A 21,350-nucleotide genomic window follows, 5' to 3' on the forward strand; every position below is an offset into this window, starting at 1 on the left:
GCTTTGTATCAGGAGACCCAGCACTGTGACTCACTTAGACCGAAACCACATTCCACTCCAGCAATGATCTCTAGAGGGGGCATCTAAGTCACTATGGTTATCAGACATTTATTTTTAAATGTGTAAAACTTGGGAGTTGATCATGGCCTGGGTGTCATACTTAGTGTAAAATTGCCACACACCACCTTCCTCCTGCAGTGGATTTAGCCCATAAATATTAGTGCATTATGGGGTACCTGCCCTGAGCTGTGTGAGTGGAAGTGAGGAGGCCCTTAATTTATATTATCTTTTTCCGTTATATATTATTACTTCTCTGGAGCATTCTTTCTTCAGCCCATATATGAAAGCATGAACTGAGCCAGTTTCACAAACAGTAGAAATCCAGAGTAGAGTTGTACATAAGAATCCTTTTCTTCCTGCTTGGATCAATGTATCAGGAATGGTGGGAATCTGAGCATCATGGCAGTGCTGCCAGTGCAGCAGAAAGAGACATGGCCATGGTACTGTAAATGAGCACAGTGAAAGTGCTTCCATCTTGGGGTGGTGTCTGAGAGCAGAGGTGAAAAAATTGGAAACAAAACAGTGAAAAGAGTCTCAGCAATGAGTGGGCTTTTGCCTCTTCTTAGGGAATTTTGTACAGGAACAGTTCTGTATTCAAGCATGGTCATGGTCTGGATGACACTGGGGAGTGTAGCCAGCTCATGCTTTAGGGATGAATTTGAAATTTCTGTTGTAACTTTTATATTTTCTGGTCAAATCTGTATGATATGTCAAACTGCACTTCTTTAAGTAAGCTGAAACTTCACTTCCAGTAATCCCTAACTGTGCATGCTCTAAGCAGAGCATTTGTTCTGCTGTGCCACATACAGATGTATGAGTGATGAAAAAAGTATGAAGTAGAAAAGAAGGCACCACTTTGCTTTCATTGCTTGTGCTGGTGGTTTTGAGATTACAACTTGGCCTTTTGTTTTTCACTTGACTTAATCTAATTTGCATTTTTTTGTTGCTGAGAAGACAATTCTGGTAAATTACTGGTACTAGATTGTTTCTAGATTGTATTCCCCCCTCCATGGCCCTGTTCCTTTTTGCTAAACAGATTTTCTAAAGGGCATGTCTGTAACTCAGATAATTTGTGTTCAAGCATAAATCTGTACCAAAAGCATGAAGGCTCAGTAGGGGAGGTAATCTTTCTTCTTTTTGTCAATAAGTAGGCAAGTAACTACATTGCCTGCTGTGGCATAATGTGCTGAGGGAGCCATATGTGCCAGTAATAGCATACTGAGTCCTGCATGCTAACTTGTTCTATAACACTAGCAACAAGCATCCTGCAGCCCTCATGCAGGCAAAGCTTCTCAGTGAAGTAAGGAAAGCAAGAGCTAGCTAAATATGAGCAGTTCAGAGTCTAGTGTGAAAAATCTCTGAGTAAATGTGGGAGGACAGACAGAAATGGTAAGTATCTGTCTCTCTAATCTGCTAAGATTCTCTGGCATGTATAGAAATCAGACCACTTGTTGTGTGACACAGCAAGTCTGTTGCCTTTCAGTGTCCCCAAAGAAAATTGGAATTTAACTCTCAGATCCCCTGTGATCATGGTCTCAGCAGAACAGCCAGACTAAGCTGCCTAGAAACCAGAATGGCAAGGCACAAAAAAACAAGGTGAAAAAAACCTCTGTATTTTCATATAGAGGTTTAGGCTAAGTAGACTGCAAGTGAAACCACATCATGTCAAACAAGAAATGCCTTCATGATTCTAAAGAGACATATGGAACCCAGTGGCATTGTTCCTCCAGGTAATGAGCACAGTCTGTCAGAAGCCAATGACTTTAGCTTTCTCATGTTTCTGTGGCAAGACTATCAGACTTATACTTGATTGGGGACTCAGGAAATATGGTCTGGCAGAGTAAAGTTAGAACAACACAAAACACTAAAGTGGCCTCAGGTGACCAGCCGACTTCAAAGTAAGCAAAAACAAGTACCTCATCCTTAGGCTAAAATTTTTGTGCCTAAATCCCCCTATCTCAGTTGAAGAACTCTTCTGTAGCTGTATGAAATAAATGGGATGACCACATAACTATATTAATCAGAAGTTAAATATCCACACCGCCAATAATGCCTTTGGAAACAGCTCTCTCTGCAGAAAACCCAACTTAATTTACCTTCAGTTCCCTTTGTTTTCAACTTTTAGTGGCTGTGGGCACCTTTCAGTGTCTGTCTACAAGAAAACTGAGACAGAGAAAGTAGAAGCTACTTGTTCAATGCCAGTAAGTTAGCAGGAAATTTAGTCTTCCTCTGTGGAGTTCAAGATAGTATTCTTAACTCTGAACAGTTCTTTCTCTTTAGATTGTCCACTTGATAGTCTTCATTTCACTACTTTGAGGATGACCAAACACCAGAAAAGGTTGCTAAGAGATGCTGTGGAGTCTCCATCCTTGGAGATATTCACAACCCAACTGGACACAGTGCTGAGCAGTCTGCTGTAGTTGATGCTGCTCCGAGCAGGGTAGGGTAGACTAGATGATCCCTTACCACTTCATCCATTCTTTAATTCTGCAATTCTTTTCTCTATAATGCCTCAGCAGATCTGGAAGGGGATGTTTGATGGTGTGTCTGGCACTCCCAAATTTTGTAAGAGAAATTTTGTTGTTGGATTTCGTCATGTGGAAAGGCAAATATATGTCTTTGTTGCTCTTGTGTGAGTACTATAAGGGCTACGTTTATGTAAAAGGAGGGAAAAAAAATCCCTTTAATCTGCAAAGTGGCACACTTTAAAAAGTTGGATTTGTTTCCTTCTCCACCTCCAAACAGACTGAGCACAGTTCCAGGTTTGAGCCAAGTTCTGGTCTTGAGAAAGGGAAGTGACCAAGCTACAGTTTTTCACAGAAGCTTTATGGTCCAGGGAGGTACAAACAAACTAGGACAGGAACCTCAACCAGCACTACTGGGACAAACACAAAAATGTGTTGTTCAGTGACTCTTACCCCAGCTTCCTGCTAGCAAGGCTTAGTGGCAAGCAGCTGTGCTGTCAAAGTTTCTTAGCATACATTCCCTTCCATACACTTCCTTGAAGGATGTCCTTAGGGAAGGGTGTCTCCACACATGTACCCAACAGTCTGCTGTGCTAATAGCTGTGGGGTTTTGACTAGCAGAACAGGTCTGACTTTATTCAGGACTCGTTTGTAGAGTTGGCCTTGGCTTGGTTCTATAAATCCATCAGGAATGCAAAGTGTAATGTAGGGTACAATGAAAGTAGTACTGTCTCTTCTTCAGGCACAGATAAATAAACTGGAGTAAAACAGGCTGGCTCTGGGGTAGGGTAATCCAGTTCTTGGTAGCAGTTCTTGAAAGCAGAGAATTTAAAAGACCAGACTTCAGTTTCTAAACCTCTGTCCTTATGGTCTGAATATATCTTTAATCTTTCTGTCTTTCCTTAGCACTTACAGGCAGAAGACGTGAAGTAAATGGAATGCCAACAACCACACTCTCAGTTTTGCAAGTCATTAACAATCTGGAAGGAGACATGCTGTCAACCTAAGCAGAAAGATCTCAGAGAATCACAGAGATGGACTAAAATGGAAAGACTTTGGGTGCATCTCCATATTCCTTCCTTCTGTGAAGCACTGATTGCTGGCAGCCCAGGGAACTGAGTTATGCATTAACATTAAAGACACAAGTCTAGAAGTAGGTAAATATTTTGTGACTTCAAGATACAAAGGCATATTCTGTAACACAGTAAATGCACAGAGAAACATTTTAAGGCAAATCCCTTCTGATCCTAAAGTAAAGGTACAGGACTGAGTATAACTGTCATGAACTAGGAGAACATGTAAATCTATTATTTTCTTTTTCTGACTTCCTCGGTGATGATTTCGTCACTCTCGCAGCTTGGTTACAGTTTCCCAGGGAGAAATAAGAGAATAAACGCGAGTTTCTAAACTGATTATGCTGCCTGGAGCTGTACGCTTAGCGAACATTACATCTCCAAAAGTACCCTTCTTCCAGGAATCTCTGAGCACTTTTCAGCATGAATTACCAGCCCACCTCTTGGTGATAAGTAGGTGTTATTTCCATTTTCAAAATGGAGGAATTTAAACTGCGGCCTAAAGTAACCGTGAACCATCTACCTCTTGCAGCTTTTGTTTTCTTGACTTATTTTCCATGCCCTTTCTTCTTTTGCCTTCTGAACCACTCTTAACCTCAATTTTCTCTCCTCTGTCTATAGTAATGCCCTCACTGCAACCTGATATTGTACCCAAACTTTGAAACTTTTCTCCCCATGCAGCTTGAATGTGAGTGTGTGCTTGTACCCAAGTGCTCTCCTCATTCAGGTAATAACCTATCTGCACTGAGCTGTATTTCTGTACATAGGTTTAAATTATTATTTCCATTTTATATGGGGGGGAGGGAGGTAAGATTAGACTGCAGATAAGTTAAAGAACACAGGTGTCTCAGGTGCCTCTGATATGGGGATTGCAGAGAGGTAGTTTTGCAAAGATGTTAAGCACTTACTGCTCCCACCGTTTGGAATGTTCAATCCACTTTGGCAAACCTGATCTTACACTGCCTGTTGCTTAGTAGGTCACTGGTCAGCATATTTGCTGTACCCTCTATTCAAGATAAATAAACATGTGTTTTTCTCCAGAAGGGTGCTTTATTCAAGATAAAGGTAACTCGTTTTGCTCCCAGTACTCACTGTATGTATATCTAAACTAAACTGTTATTACACTGATCTTAGTTTCTGTTTCTTAACATTAACCTTTTAATTGTTCTTGTGTGAAATAAAAAGTTGATGATCTGTTTCCACCACATGCTCCTCTGCAAATGGAAAAAAAGAAATCCATGGGACATTTTTCATCATCCCTTTGCTAAAACTATATATCTTTTCCCCCTCCCCCCACTTCTTTCAAAAACCCCAAATGCTTTTCTTCTTTTTCTCTCTCAGAGCACTTTTTCAGGAGCAGTTTACTATGTGGTTGTTCAAGAAATCCATTGAAGAGTTGTTCATACTTTAGGTCATCTGGCTTCCATGAGAAATATGCAGACAGGACAGTTTCCTTTTTGTTATTTTAGCATTGGCCTGTGATTCAGAAAGAAGGGGATATAGCCCAGTCATCAGGACATTAGCCTTAGACTTAAGTGTCTGGGATTTCTTCTGTATTCCACCACAACCTACTGTCTGTATGGCCGTAGAGAAGAGACTGCATGTCTGGACTGCAAAGTAGCTAGAACAAAGCAGTTCCCTCATAGCAGTATAGAGCTCATCCAGTACTAGTCCATCCTTCCCATTTAAGTTGTGTCTTCAGTAGCATCTGCAGTCTGCAGCACACATATACCCTTCAGCTGATGTTAGACTTCCTACCCTGAGGCCTGCTGGGATAGCGATTGTACTCATGCATGTGAAAAGCTCAGATATTAGCCATGGGAGAGCTAGAAAGTGTGTGATAAGACTAATATGGGGACAATGATACATGCCCATATCTTAAACGTGCAACAAAAATCGATGATAGTGATGAATCTATACAGAAGAAAACTGCCAGCAGTCAATATCCAGGCTAGACTTGAGCCAGAACTGCTCTTCTCTGATGCAAGAAAGCTTCCAGTGTTGGAGAGGAGGGGAGGAGAGGGGAGGGAACAGGAGAAGAAGAAGAGGAAGAAATTATTTAACATTCACATGTCATTCATCAGGACCATTTCTAAGATGAAATATGCTGTTTACTCCCCACCACAACAGTTTAAGGCAGACGTCCAGCTGAGACAGCAGTAGAATTTATACCACATTAGGTGAATACGGTGATATGCATTACAAGTAAATAAGACTTTCTTCAGGATTTCAGTGAGGCAAATATGCAAATAAATGATATTTGTGTCTTTCAGTAGAAATAAAGAAAAAAGAAAGAAATCAAGAAAACATCAGTACATAATAATAAGCCAATATGTGAGAGCCATTTTCCATTTTCAGTGCAAAGAGTTTCTGTATTTCATGCAGCAGTGTTATAGTAGCCTGCATGCCTAATAATATTGTGAAGACAAGGTTTGTAGACAAGGTTTGCTGACTGTTGAGAAAAAAAACACACAAGCTCTTGGATGCTCATGTCTTCAAACACATTTTCCAGATCTCATCTGGCAAAGAACCTGACTTCTCCCTATAAAGCTCTTTGTATAGCCACCATAGCCATGGCTAATTAGGGTGTGTTTTATACAGAGATTTAGGCAGAACCTGTAAGCTTCAGTAACATCTACAAAGTGACTATCAGTATGTTCTTTAGCAAAAGCACGTATCAGTATGTTTTAGCAAAAAACATGCTCTTCCAGAACACAGCACAGGACTTTGAAAGAAGCGAAGTTTGAATCAAAAAACAGCCCCATGTGTTATTTCCTTTTCATTGCCTGTTTCACAGGCAGAAAAGAGAGAGGGTAATACATCTTGCTTAGTAAGGCCATTCTCCATTTTGTGTTAGTTGCCTGTGTAAATGTGTCTTCCTAGTGGACAGTTTATCAGACTACCTACTAATTGGTCTGTTTACTCAAAATTATCATCAGACAGGAAGCATGTTATATTTTATGAAAATAGATTCTCTCAGGCTTTTGTATCCGTTTTCTTCTTAGTACCTTGCCACCTAATCAAACTCATTTTATGAGATGTACTACATCTGTTTTAAATAATTATCAGCTTAGAGTGTATCTCTGCCGTCACTTGGAGAATGACAAACTGATACAAGAGCCTGCAATTTGCTATCATGTTTTGATGGAAATATGGGGCCATATCATGGTATTCCTCCACAGGAGCCCAGAGAAGAGTATGAAAAACAGAAGGACTGCAATTTTATTTGCCAAAACTAAATTTTATGTGTCTCTAAGGCCTTGAAGGCCTCTTTGTTCAGCTTCATTTGTGCTACTGGACTTGTCTATCATTGAAAGTACCTGCACACAGTTGGCATTTCGATCTGCTCAGTTCCCAAACACATTCTTTATGTCAGCTACTTTCTGTGTCAGAGTGAGACAGCTTCTGGAGGGGACTTGTCTCAGCACACCCCTTGAACTGTGCCTGATGAGGATATAGACTGGTAGAGGTAATTTATGAATCACACCAATGACTGGTTTCTGAGCAGTTTGATGCCATTGGAGGCAACTTTGTCAGCTCAGGTGTATATAAACCAAGCACTGTCACAAGATGGATATGCCTAGGTGCTGGTATTTAGCTGCCTGTCATCATCCAACTTTGGTTGAGAGAGTTTGCAGGCTTGAAGGCATTAAAATGAGCAATCTTCTCCCTTTCAATCCTTTTGCTCAGGCAGTAGGATAGTCTTTGCAGAGGCTATCCTTAGCTCAAACACAACTTCTAGCCCAAATGAATAGGTCATTGGGACAAGCTGCTAAATCCAGTGGCCCAGTAGACTCAAGGCTGACTCAGCTCCCTGGCCCTGGGCCCAGCTGACAGTGGAGCTAAGCATGTATTCCCAGTACACATGTGAGCACAAACACAGACAGTACAATCTCCCCAGTAGCTGGACAGGACCTCCTAGTCCCTCTAGTAGTCTTTGCACAGATTTCTGGTACCTCTGTCATCCAGCCCAGACTTCCAGTTGCTTTGATACCTGGTTCCCAAAGCCCCTTATTGTACTGACCAGCTAGTCCAGCTTGGCATTCACCAGTGATTCACCTAGGCCCCCAATCACACATCTGCACTCCAAGTAGACAGTCCCTCACACAGCAAAAACATCTGGAGATCGATGAGAAGACAAGCTTTGCTGACCAAGTGCAGGGCATGGCATCCCATAGTAAGTCCATCCCAAAATGCTTCTTCTCTGTATCCCATGTGTCCTATGACCCTGAGGTAGTAACTTGGCCCCCTCAATTCATAAGAGAATTTCTCTTTAGCTCAGGGTGCTGGTGCCCCCCTGAACCCTGGGCTGAGGCTCCCCTGGGAGAATCTGCGTCAGAAGCTCATATTCCCCACCGAGTTATTTAAGTTCCCTCTCCTGCCCTGTACCGCCACACTCCCAAGCCACCATGGGAAAACACTTTGGGGTTTGCCTGCTGATGCTGGCCTACAGGATCTGCCCACCACTAACCATTGTTTGCCACCACTTACGCCTGTAAAGAGATGAAATGTGGCTGTGTTTAAAGCCTTTGGCAGGGCAAATCTAAATAAATGTTTTTCAGCAGCCAAATGTAGAAGAGAGAGCTAATAAAAATGCATCTTTTGGAAGGCTCCCTCTCCACCAGTTTTCTGTAGGAAGGTAAATTTAAATTAACGTTGCACTGAAGTACTGTTTTGCAGCTAAGAACAATGGACAGGTCTAGGTACGTTTCCAGTGACCTGCTGTAAACACGGTATGTGCGGCATTAGGAGTAAATTACCAACACGATGGTCTTCTGAAATATGATGGAGGCAGCTCAGAATTTGCCTCTCTTCATCCCAGTTTTGTTGGGAAGGGCACACTGGCTTCTTACCCAACAACTGGAGCTCAAGGCCTATAGGACATGGTCAGCCTGTTCTCTGGTTGTCAGAACATTGTCGTGGTCCCTTTCACTGCTTTGCCCTTGAGCAGAGGCAGCAGAAGCCACAGAGGGAAAGCTGAGGGCTTGGGAATGAACAGCATCTAACATCTCAAAACCAAAATCATTATTTTCCTCTGCTACTATCCAGATAGCTGGATTCCCATTACAAGCCAACCTTGGATTTGTGATTAGATGGATATGTAAGACTCTCATGGCAACATCTATCAGGCTTTTCTGACATATTTCTATGACAATAGGCATATGGATCAAAAGATGAGATTGCAAACTCAGGATCATCTTTTTGTTATGTATTTGTACAGTGACTAAACCACACCAGAGGAGGAGGAGCTCCCAGCAGAGGTGCATGGGAGCAGATCCCATGAGATCCCTTGTTGCTATTAAGCCACAACCCAAATGCTTTAAGACAAGAGTAAATCATGTCTGGTTAACTGATAATCAGAGATCTTTCCAGATTCTCAATCTGTGAAATAAAGAGACTAATACAGTACCAGCACCACAGTCACTTCTCTACGTGATCATACATTCAATCTCAAAGACCCCTGAGGAGGAGAAGAGCCTAGGGTCAGTCCTTACTCACTGTGACTCATTGGGAAGCTGCTTACCCAGCACAGGACCTGATCTTGGCACTCAGTCTGCAGCTCTAAATTAGTGTTAAACATAAATGTTTTTTATTTCTAATTAATTATTAAGGCAGTGTCTAACAGCACTCAAGAAAGATCATATTGGTATATGTCTGGACGTAACACGGCCTTCCCTAAATCACGCTGAAGGCTGATTTCTCTCCGCTCTATAGCAGATTACTTCAGGCTGGGTGCTGGTACATAAGGAGAAAATTTGTTACCCTTCTGGAAAATCAATACACACTTGGCAAACTGATTGGTGCTGTTAATCATCTTGATGGCACCATCTGCCTATGTACAAAGCACAGCACGAGAAACACCTCACTGCCTATTAGAAGGCTCTGCCACGGGCAGCTGCACAGGGACCCACGCAGTGGCTGCAAACCCCTGTCATAGCTGGGCTTGCACCTCTTGCTGCAGCTGAAACACTTCTAAGCCCAGCTGAAGTTGCAGGAAGATCTGGGGAGTTCAGAGCTTGTGCCATGCCCCCACCAGGACTCTGCTCCATGAACAGGGCAGTGCCTCTATGTGGTGACCAAAAAGCAGATGAATACTCAGAAGAAATGCAGCTGAGTCAAAAACACTGAAAAAAATCAAGCTGCCTGAGGCATTGCTGCTGCTGCATGCAGCTTCTCAACACCTCACCAGTATGTGGAGGACATAAAAAACCCTGCTGCAGAGCTCGCTGGCTGCGGACCATGGCTTGTCACCATATGAGGCTCTGGTATGAGGTGTGTCCATTGAGGCAAGGTCTTCTCCCTCCTAAAGAAGTTCAGTGTTTCTCCAGAAGGCAAAAGCAAAAAGCTGCAGAAGGACCTTTCCTGCAGGTCCAGAAAGGGCTGAAGAGGATGTAGCTGAACCCCAGGGATGGATGAAGCTTTTGACATGATGTAGCATGAACAAAGAAATAGGCCAGGCTTAAAGGGGCCAGAGCTGCAGCAGAAGTCCTGGCTGCAGCCTCTGGAGATGTGTTTTAGAGCAGCTGCTGACAGCTACTGAGATGGGGAAAGGGCATTCACTGCAAAATGGAGCTTTCTTATTCCATCTACTGGGTCTCTGCCTTCCTCCAGCACTGGCCGTCATCATACAGGACCTGCAGAAAGCCAGGCTGACTCCAAGGAGCTCGGAGGAAAAGGGCAGCAGTGAACAGTGGTGCCTGGCTTCCACCCGCTTGGTATTAATCAGTGCTTTTCTGAATCATAGACTTGGCTTTGTCTCTGGGATGCCAACTATGAGATTCAAAAATTAATTCAGCTTGGGAGCTTTGGATGATTCAGCCTGCTATGAAAACACCCCAGGGCAGAAATGTGATGTAAGATGAATTTGTCCTAGAGGTATCTCTCATTGGACTTTAACTGAGGATAAATTTAATTTGCAGAACTGAAACATGTTTTATTTACTCTAAGTAGCATTTTAAATTGAAATATTCAAATAAAGAATCAAGAGGCTCTTAATGGGTTGCATTTATTGAAAGAGAGTTTGATTTAAATTCCTTAACCTCAGAATCCTATGCGTATTTTTTGTTTCCCCAAGTGAATTATCTGATTCATTTCTTTACTGCACTAATATATGAAAATATAAATTCACCAAATAGACAAGATGACACAATGCTGATATTGGGTTGCCCACAATCCACCCAGCGATTATGCTCGAAGATGTCTGGAAGTCTCAGTGGAAAAGGGGGATGCAGTAGTCATATATGCTTTCAGTAGTTTGTAAAGTCAGAGCTCTTTCTTGTGCATCACTGGGCTCCCAAGGATGGGTCTAAGTTGTAACAGCCCTTGGGGTTCATTTAACTCTACTGCTGAATGTCTGCCTGGGAGAATCACAGAATCTCAGAAAAAAAGAAAAAAAATGCATTTTGGTAGTTGGAAAAATATTGAGGCAAAATATTTGAAATGCTGAGCCACATGGACTCTGCTTCAGCTCTCAGAGCAACAATACTTCACTGCAACCAATAAACACTCCATCAGGCTCAATGCTTGTCTCTACTCTCTACTCCATGTGTGCTTTGAAGCATCATTTCAGGTCAATAAAGCAGGACTGCAGTGCCCTGTTGGTTTCACCACAGGCAGCCTGTGTGCTGGGGACTCCCAAATAACACGGAATCATAGAATGTTTTGGGTTGGAAAGGACTCTTAAAGGTCATCTAGTCCAATCTCCCTGCCATGGGCAGGGACACCTCTCAACTAGACTCGGTTGCTCAAGACCTGGCCTTGAACGCTTCCAGTGAGAGGGCATCCACTATTACTCTGGGCAACCTATTCCAGAGTTTCACCACCCTTGTATTGAAGGACTTCTTCCTAAGATCTAGTGTAAAACTACTCTCCCTCAGGTTAAAACTATTCCCCCTTGTCCTGTCTCTAGATACTCTCACAAAAAGTCCCTTTCCATCCTTCTTGTAGGCTCCTTTCAGGCATTGGAAGGCAAGCTATAAGGTTGCCCCAGAGTCTTCTCCAAGCTGAACAACCCCAGCTCCCTCAGCCTGTCCTCATAGCAGAGGTGTTCCAACCCTTGGATCATCTTTGTGGCCCTCCACTGGGCTCAATCCAACATTTCAATGTCCTTCTTATGATGGGGACACCAGAACTGGATGCAGTGTTTGAAAGCAGAGTGAAGTAGGAGACTTAGTTCTCCTGCCCTGCTGATCACAGCCCTCTTGGTGCAGCCTAAGATATGGACGCAGGTAGAAAGATTACCACCAGTTCAACAAACTTCTGATATTCATATTTTTAAGTCTGGTGTAGAATAACAGCAACTGACTCTCTTCAAAGTCCTGGTAGAGTGCTTTACAGTGGCTTAGTCTTCCCAACACAAACAAAACATTAACTCCTCTTTTTTGACATCACATGGTGTTGGTTTGGTGGAGCTCAGAGGGAAAGTTGGAACGTGAAGGTTTATAATCTCATCACTCAAGAGCTGCATTTCAAGTGGTGTAACTACAATTCATCAAAATTCAAAAGCCTCTCTGTGAAGGATGCCGGGTAGAGGGGCAGTGGGTAGGGCTGCACAGGGAGGGAGTCATCACTGTGACATCACAGGGCCACCACCTGGTAACAGAGGTCACATGCCCCTGGACACTATAAAAGGGAGCATCCTCCTGTGCCTGCTGCCAGATCTGGCCCAGGGGTAGCCTGAAGACATCCCAGAGTAGGTCCTTGAGGAGCAAGTGGAATTACTTGGTGAGGGCTGAGAGAGGAAAACCAGAGGCTAGACCAAAGGTGATGGAGATGAGAACAATCACCAATTCCAGGAAGTGCCTGAGGCTTATTCACCTGGATAGCAATGAGATCAAGGGAACATGTTCTTCAGGAACCCTGCAGAGTTCACCACCTTCATCCCCTGCAGAGGCAATGGAAGCAGCAGCAGTAGCTGTAAGAAATGGGAAGCAGAGATGTTGCCAGGGGTCCCAGTGCTTTGGAGCACCCATTGGTGTCCTGTCAGGCACAGGAAGGATTCTTGTCCTCAAGGTATATCAGGCCAGGGGCATTTACCTACTCTGTGAAGCCACTGAGATAATATCTCCAGGCTGAGGGAGAACAGGGCTTGGGCATCTCCTGGGAAGCATGACAAGTGTGGGAGGACGGAGAAGGTCTTGCTCACATGCTCAGGGAGTAGCCGATCGCCAGTAGCTGATTGCCAGCACTGGGGTCAGGAAGGAATTTTTTTCCCCCGGGGCAGATTGGCATTGGTCCCCGGGGGTTTTTTGCCTTCCTCTGCAGCACTGAGCATGGCCACTTGTTAGAAATCCTCTGGTCCTTTTTGGCTGAATTACTGCCTGCTGTTCATGCACCAAGAAGATGGCTTCTCACACCCTACAGCTAGGGAAAGGAAGGCTTTTTTTCCCTCACAATGGACTATTAAATGTCCCCGGGGGTTTTTTGCCTTCCTCTGCAGCACTGAGCACAGCCCTTTGCCCAGGTCTTCTTTGGGCCATTATGGCCAGGTGCCTGCTGCTCCTGCTACACAAAGGTGGCCTTTGGGCTGCACATTCAGGGACAGAAAGCTTTCTAGACACCCAGGATGGGGAAGATTTTTTTACTTCCTCAGGAGTTGATTTTCCTCTGTAACACTGAGCACAAAGCCCCTTCCTTGTCAAGGCTTCTCCAGGCCACTCTAGCTAGCCAGGTTCCTGTTGCTTGTCCTCCACAAAGGTGGCCTTCGGGCCACCCATCCAGAGGGAGCAAGATTTTTACACTGGCAGGACAGGGAACTCTTGTGCTCCACAAAGTGGCCTTCGGGCCATCCATCCAGGAGGAGGCAAGCTTTCCAGACCATCAGGAGAGTGGAGTTTTCACTTACACTGCACAAAGTGGCCTTTGCCCCATCCATCCAGAGGCAGCAAACTTTCTACACTCTCAGGAGACATAATTGTCACTTGTGCTCCACAGAGGTGGCCTTTGGGCCACACTCCACAAAAGTGGACTTCGGGCCACACACTCAGGAAGAGGAAGCTTTCTAGGCTCTTAGGATGGGGAAGCTTTCTCGGCTTCCTCAGGAGTTGATTTTCTTCTCTGTAGCACTGAGCACAACCCTTTGTCAGAGCTTCTCTGAGCCCTTTTGCCTCAGTTCTTGCTGCTACTCTGGCACCTCTGAGAACTCTGCTCTTGTGTTAGTGCTTCTATGACCACTGTCTCTGAAACAGGTTTGAAAAATAACATAATATAAAATAAAGTTCTGTTTCCACTTGCATCCTTTGTGTTTTGTGTTGTTTAGAGTGTTTGTAGAGCTGGAAGTCCCCTGGCATTTCAGGTAGATAACAGGCTCATGGTTCCTCAACTCATTGTGAGCACAGAGAACAGAAGAGCATTGTTCTGCTGTGTGATGCCAATGTCTGCACCACCAGTTCTGACACAGGGCTGAGGGGTCTATCCAGGAGAGCAGCTTTTTCCAGTGCAGGTCCCCACCCTATCCAGGACACAGAGTCAGGGACAGGCTACAATACAGCTCACACAGGGACTGAAAGCTCCAGACTGAACTGAGACACACCTCTTGGGCCCTTGGCAGGAGATGGAGGGCGTGGGAATCCCATGGGAAGCTGGTTCCAGACATGGAGACCTATGAGCACCCCAGAACCCTGACTGAAGAAGACTTGCACTGCTCATATACTTTCTTTCATTTATGGTTGGCCACTTTGGAAACAGTACTAGACCTTCTCTGTGATGGAGTACTTGTTGTTTTCATGCTCTTGTGGTTTAGTATGTTTGTCCAAGGGAAACAGCTCAGTCACATGTAAATCCCCCTGCAATGAGCAGAGACATCTTCAACTAGATCAGGTTACTCAGAGTCCCATCCAACCTCATTTCTTCCTTATCTCTAGTCTAAATCTTCCCTCTTTTAGTTTAAAACCATCATCCCTTGCCCTGTCATAACAGTCCATATTAAAAAGCTTGTCCCTGTCTTCCTTATAGGCCCCTTTAAGCACTGGAAGGCCACAATAAGGTCTCCCTGGGGCCTTATTTCCAGGCTGAACATCCCCGGTTCTCTCAGCCTTTCTTCATACGAGAGATATTCCAGCCCTCTGATCATTTTTGTGGCCCGCTCTGGACCAACTCCAACAAGTTTGTGTCTTTTTTGTACTGAGGATCCCAGAGCTGGATGTAGTACTGCAGGTGGTATCTTACCAGAGCAAAGCAGATCAGAATCTCCTCCTTTGATGCAACCCAGGGTATGGTTGGCTTTCTGAAGTGGGATGAGGGTTCTGGGTGCCTGGGAGGACCAGGCATCCACTCCCTGAGCTGGAAGAACGGACAAGGAGCAAGCTGCAATGGTGGAGGGGAGCAAGCAGTATTTTGGCCACACTTTCACTTTCTGGGAAGACAATGCTGATAGATCTGGAGGCAAGCCAGGTGGCTGTATATTGTAAGAGAAACCCCAACAGCAAGATCTGGGAAAAGATCTGGGAAAATTCCTTCTGAAAGAAAAGCCTCATGCTGGAGGACACATCTGGATCCCATTTGCTGTCTGCCGTCTCTGGCAATGTATCAGACTGTTCAAAACCTTCCACCAACCTACTCAGCCCATGAGAGACAGGGAGCTGGAGCTGGCTGCATTTCTGTAGACTAAAGTCTGGAACAGGACCAGGGTCTTAAATTCATTTGGGGGGAAAAAGTCAGAGAGGCTTGTCTGTCCTTCAGAAGGAGCTTCACTGGCCTTTGAGAGAAGTTCAGCTGAGGGGCATTTTGGCCTTATATGCCCCCAGAATGACACTGTTACAACAGAGGTGTGCTTTTAAGGCTTTGTGATTAAAATGACATGGTTTTTTTTATCAGGGCTGGGGGTTTTTGCATCACTGCTTATTGTTCCTATTTTCCTCTACCCGTCAGCCAGGGATAGTGCAGTGTGTGGCTGTGTTAAAGGAACTGGTTAGGCCACACCTTGAGTACTGTGTCCAGTTCTGGGCCCCTCAGTTTAGGAAAGATGTTGAATTGCTGGAGCATGTCCAGAGAAGGGCAACGAGGCTGGTGAGAGGCCTTGAGCACAAGCCCTATGAGGAGAGGCTGAGGGAGCTGGGACTGTTTAGCCTGGAGAAGAGGGGGCTCAGGGGAGACCTCATTGCTGTCTACAACTACCTGAAGGGAGGTTGTAGCCAGGAGGGGTTTGGTCTCTTCTCCCAGGCAACCAGCACCAGAACAAGACGACACAGTCTCAAGCTGTGCCAGGGGAGGTTTAGGCTGGAGGTGAGGAGAAAGTTCTTCACAGAGAGAGTGGTTGGCCATTGGAATGTGCTGCCCAGGGAGGTGGTGGAGTCACCATTCCTGGAGGTGTTCAAGAGGGGATTGGACGTGGCACTTGGTGCCGTGGTTTAGATAGTCATGAGGTTTAGGGTGACAGGTTGGACTTGATGATCTTTGAGGTCTCTTCCAACCTTCTTGATTCTTGATTCTTAACCAGACCAGGTGGCAGAGAGGACAACACAAACCTTAAGGTCAGACTCCTGCAGGAAACCAAGAGACTTGCAGCGTGCCCATCGCTCAGTGGAGAAACACAAGCATACATGGGTCTATTGCAGTGCCCTGTGCAGGGCTTTAGTGGCATAGTAGGTGCACAGGGGGCACTTGAGGGACAGTGACAACTTCCCTCTGAGAAATAGACAGAGCAGCTTGGTCACCTAAGCACAGCACTGATTCCTGGTAGACTCTGCCACCCACCTATAGGACTGGAAGAAGAGCTGGGACTGGGGGGTCTACCAGGGGACATCATTAGTGTCATGGTGGAGAGAAGTGAGATTTCCACCCATGAAGCAGCAGATCACTCCAGTGTTGGTACAGCACCATCTGTCTCATTGCTTTGGGAACTGCAGGCACTTTAGGGCACAACTCCCACCATGATGGAGCCACTTCACAGTGGCACTATCTCTACCTACTGTTCACCAAGCACATATGAAATCATACAAAATACTGCAATGTCTGCCTTCTTTAGTCCATAATACGAAGATGCAAGACACTACATGTCATTAGTACACTGAGTTAATCTTCCCCCTTTGTTCTACTCCTTCAACGTTGGTTTTCACCAAATACTTTTTCTCCTTCTATTTGGTAGCTTTAAAACTGAGCTCTTCCCAGCTGATGGTATTGTAGGCTGTGGAATTTTCTCTGCTCTGCCAAACTGTTGGTTCTTTCATCTCTTGGTCCCTCTCTTCCAGTGACTCCAAAAAGCCATACAGGTTCACCCTCTTGTTCTGTTCTCATTTCTCCCTTCTTTTCCTGACTGTTTCTTTGGGCCATGCATTCACCACCAGGCAAAATCCCTGTAGTTTTTCAGCAAACTTCAAGACAGAACCCAAGTGTAAGACAAAAGCACTCACACAAAATGCTGGGATAGTGTCCTGGATGACAGATCCTCCCAGGGATAGTACGCTTAGTGTCCCCAGTGCAACACCAGTCCCAGGCCAGTGGCTTCAGAAAAGCCAGATAATGCACTGTAACCCTGGAGAATTTGCTGCTCAGAGTAGTAACAACGAAACAGTGTCATTACCAGCTCGAAGTAACCTGCTGATGTTCAAAGTGCTTTTAACAAGTTAATTAGCTATAGCTAATGCATTTCATGACTGGCTCACTACATCTGCCCAGGACATTTTCAGAACAGAAAGCCAAAGTTTTTGCCCTTTCTGCACCTTCTTTTCTATGTTCTCTTACAAAATAAGGCAGGTACGTTGGTTTTGCATGTGTTCGTTGCTTTGCAAGCTTTATGATGCCGGTTACATATCTCCATTTCTGCTTGAAGCTGTACCAATACAAGGCATCTCTATGGCTGCTCGTATGTCATGAGCATGGATTCAGGTATTCCCTACAATAGAGACAGGAGATGGAGATACATCCTTCGGGGCAAGCCAAGCTGGTGGACTGATAAATCTTTCTTCTGCCCCAGGAAGAATACCCCAGGAGGGAATGCTGGAAAAGGGAACTGGGTTTGTTTCCCAGACCCGTCTCTTTTAAGAAAACACTCCTGGAGGAAATATCACCCTAAAAAGCATTTCCATGGGTCATGCTTTGCATGTACATTGAATTGCACAGTAAGTGGGACTCCAGGATGTAAACTGCATCCAAAGAAAGCACGAGTGCATTTCTTCCGCACAGTTCACTCATTGTATAGTGCAGTTATGCTGAGATGGTCTCTGTCAAGAGGTTTCACTCTTGAGGGGGCTTCTGCATATGCACAGCACATAGCAAAATGCAGATGCTAATTCGCAGCTATAGCTTCTCTGTGTTATGGACCAACCATAATAAAGAGATGCTAGCTTTCTTCTGTCAGAACACTGAGATAAGAAAAAATTATATCTAAGCAACCTGCTGCAAATATCTCATGTGTTTATTGGCTTTCACTCACCTTGGACAATGCAACGATGAAATCAGATTCACTTTGTGCACAGCTGCACAACTTGAGTGTGGAGTTTTACCCTGTGGGTTTCCAACAAGCCCTGAGCTCAGCTGGGCAAGGTCCTGCATGCTCAAGAAGGTGGTTCCTGCCTCCCAAACAGCTTTGATCTCAAGACAAGGCAGAGCTGGGTTTTTAAAGTGCACTACAAAAGTACCTCTGAGGGTATCCAGCTCCAGCACAAAAGCATTTCATCTGGATTTCCAGCATGGCAAGGGAATGGTTATGTTTCAAACACAGGTATGAATAATTCAGTGTTCATTAATTTGCCTGACTTCAGAAGGACTCCTGCTGATTTCAGCCTGATAAGCTGTCTTCCTTTCTTTTCAGAGAAAAAGCAATGGCCCTTAGGAGAATCCTCCGTCCCGGGGCATGGAGAGGGTGCTGCAGGGCAGGGAAATGGTGCTGCAGGGCAGTAGTTGCAGCCCCCAAGGGAAGTCTCCCCAGTGCTGTACACCGGGTGTTCTGGTGGGTGCTCGATCGCGGGTGCCTGGGGTATAGCCATGTGTGCAGATGGGCACAGGGACAGGAAGCATCACTGCTGAGGAGGGCAGGATCTGTTTCCTCTCCCCAGCTCGCTTCCAGACACAGGATCCCTTCCCTCCCTTGCATGATACCTGACATTTGCCTGACCACGAGCAAAGCTGGTTGATCTCATTCACCTATCCCCAAAACGATGTTTTTTGCTATTTCAGGTAATCGAACCATAGCGCGATACCCCCGAGTGGGCTCTAGGTGAGCAGTGGGCGGCCCACTGGCTGCCTGCGGCTGGCGCTATGAAGTACCTCCCATGGTACAGTAACTAATTTCTTCCTCGGGCTCTTCTGCACAGCCGAACTGTCTGTCCTGCTTCGCTGTCTGCCGCAGCCGCCGGGGAAGAGGCTGATGCGATCGAGCTCTTCATCAGATGGCTGCCACCGCCCTCTGCCGGCATCTCTTTCCTCTGCAAAATCATCTCCATGGCCTGGAGATGCTAGGCTGATGCCCTCAGCTCCAACAGCTTCCTATGCTCCTCACCCATGCTTTGGGGACAATGGCATGGGAGATGTGCACACCCCCGTGATTGAGCTAAGGTTTCAGCCCAAGGCTATGCATCGCCACCATTTTCACCTCCCTCCCTCTCCCACCCTACCTATCCCCCCTGACTGTCAGCCTCACCTGTGTTGTGGGTATTCCCAACTGCCCTTATCCCACCTTCAGGTCCTCTGAGAAAAGTGTTTTCCTGTTGCCTAGGGTTTTTTTTCTGTTTGTTTGGTTTGGTTTGGTTTAGGCGTTTTGTTTTTTGGGTTTGTTTTTTGTTTGGTTTGGTTTTTTTTGGGGGGGAGGGGTTTGATTGGTTGGGTTTTGATTTTTTGGATTTTTTTTTTTTTATTGCATTGCAAATCTGAGGAATGGTAATTTTTTGCACAAATTCAACTAAATGAAAGTGGAAAAACAGGCAGGAGGTTGCTGGGCAGGTTGACAGGATAGCCCCTGGGGTCAGAGAATAAAAAAGACTTGGTGCTGGGGGAGACCAAGGTGAAGTATGGCAGCTACAGACTGAGCAAGGGGAAAGTGCAAAATACTGAACCATTGCTCTGCTTTGTCTGTTAATGGCACAGATGCACCATGGAAAATTCAGATTATGCACTAACAAATAGGTCCAGAATATATGAACAGAAAGGAAAGGATTCACTGCTGAACAAACAACCTTTATTCTGTCATTTCTGAACTTCTGAGCATGTGTGTTTGCTGCTTAGGTGTTGTCCATGCCTGGAATTTACATATATAATTCAGACACACGAGTCAAGCCTTGCCAATACAGAAATTCTCTTTCATTCACTTTTCATTTTCCCGTATCTCAACTCACTCATTTTCTGTCATCTCACTGCATGAAAAGCAGGACATAATCCATGAAATTATACAATAAGAATTAATGACCAACCTTTAGAAGAAAAAGATGATCTCAACCCACAGGGTTTACTGCCTCCAAGGACAAATCTGACATGGTAGCTCAGTTCTAAAAATAAATGGACTCTTTCACTGCCCGTTAGTCTCACTGCTAGTTCACAAGCCCAGGACCACCCTTTTTTTTATTGCATGGGCTTGGGTCTACATCCTTCTGAGGGATCAGTCACATACACAAAGGCCATGATGATATTCAACTAGTCAGTAACTGATAAAGTTCAAGGTACAGATCCTTCTAAGCTGCTAGACTGAGTCTTCCTGATGGGTAGATTTATCACAGCACATCCAAACTTTCTAATACTAGCAGTAACTGCATGAAATAAGGGTTTGCCATTGCCTTCCACTCAAGTCAGATGAAGCTCTTAGACGTGTATACCTCACATAGCAAGCTAAAGCTACATCAATGACTTGACATCTGGTCAGCAGCTGGTAGTTAGTGCCACAAGAGTTGAAACTGAGGCCAGCATTGTTCAGTATCTTCCTGGGCAACCTGGATCATGTGACATAATGTGCTCTCAGCAAATTTGTGAGTGGTACTAAATTAGGGGAAGCGGCTGACATGCTAAATGGTGGAGCTTCAATTCAGAGGTATCTGGAGAAACTTGAGGATTAGGCCAGCAGGATGCATTCTGCAGATCAGCAATGAGAAGCATGAGTCCTTTATTCCATCTGGGGTGGAATAACCATATGAGTCAGCACAGGCTGGAAACTGACTGGCTGAAAGGAGCTGGAGTTCTACATAGTGGCCCACATAAAGAGAACTGCGGTCAGCAGATAAGGGACGTTAGCTATCCTCTATATTGGACACCTGTGAGGGCACACTTAGAATGTTGTATCCAATTTTCTGACCCCTCCCAAGTTCAAAAAGGAAGCGGAGGAACTGGGGAGGATCTGAAAAAGAGTTCCTAAGATGGTCAGGGCCCATGTCACCTACATGAAGAAGCTGAGGAAATTTGGCTTACTGATTCTGGCAAAAAGGATAAGAGGAAATATAGTAGCAACCTACAACTCTGTGAAGACAAATTACAAAATGATGGACCTAACCCCATTGGCAGTAGCAGAGGATACAATGAAGGGCAACAGTCACAAGGTGTGACTTGAGAGGCTGGACTTCAGGCAAATTTCTTTATCGGGAAGGCAGCACAAAGAGCTGGTGGGCTCTCCATCCTTAGTGTTTTTGAAGACTTGGTGAGACAGAGTCACTGGTGATCTGATCTAGTGTGGAAATAGCCTGGCTCCAACCAAGGAGTTGGACTAGAGACCTCCAGAGGCCAGTTCCAACCCACACTTTAATGGTCTATGATTCTCAGAGTTGGTTGTACTTATTTCACCTCTGAAAACAAGTCTACAATCCCCTCAGCATAATGACCTGGAAAGCAAGTTAGC

This window comes from Indicator indicator, chromosome 9 (genome assembly GCF_027791375.1).
Source record: "Indicator indicator isolate 239-I01 chromosome 9, UM_Iind_1.1, whole genome shotgun sequence".
Lineage (NCBI taxonomy): Eukaryota > Metazoa > Chordata > Aves > Piciformes > Indicatoridae > Indicator > Indicator indicator.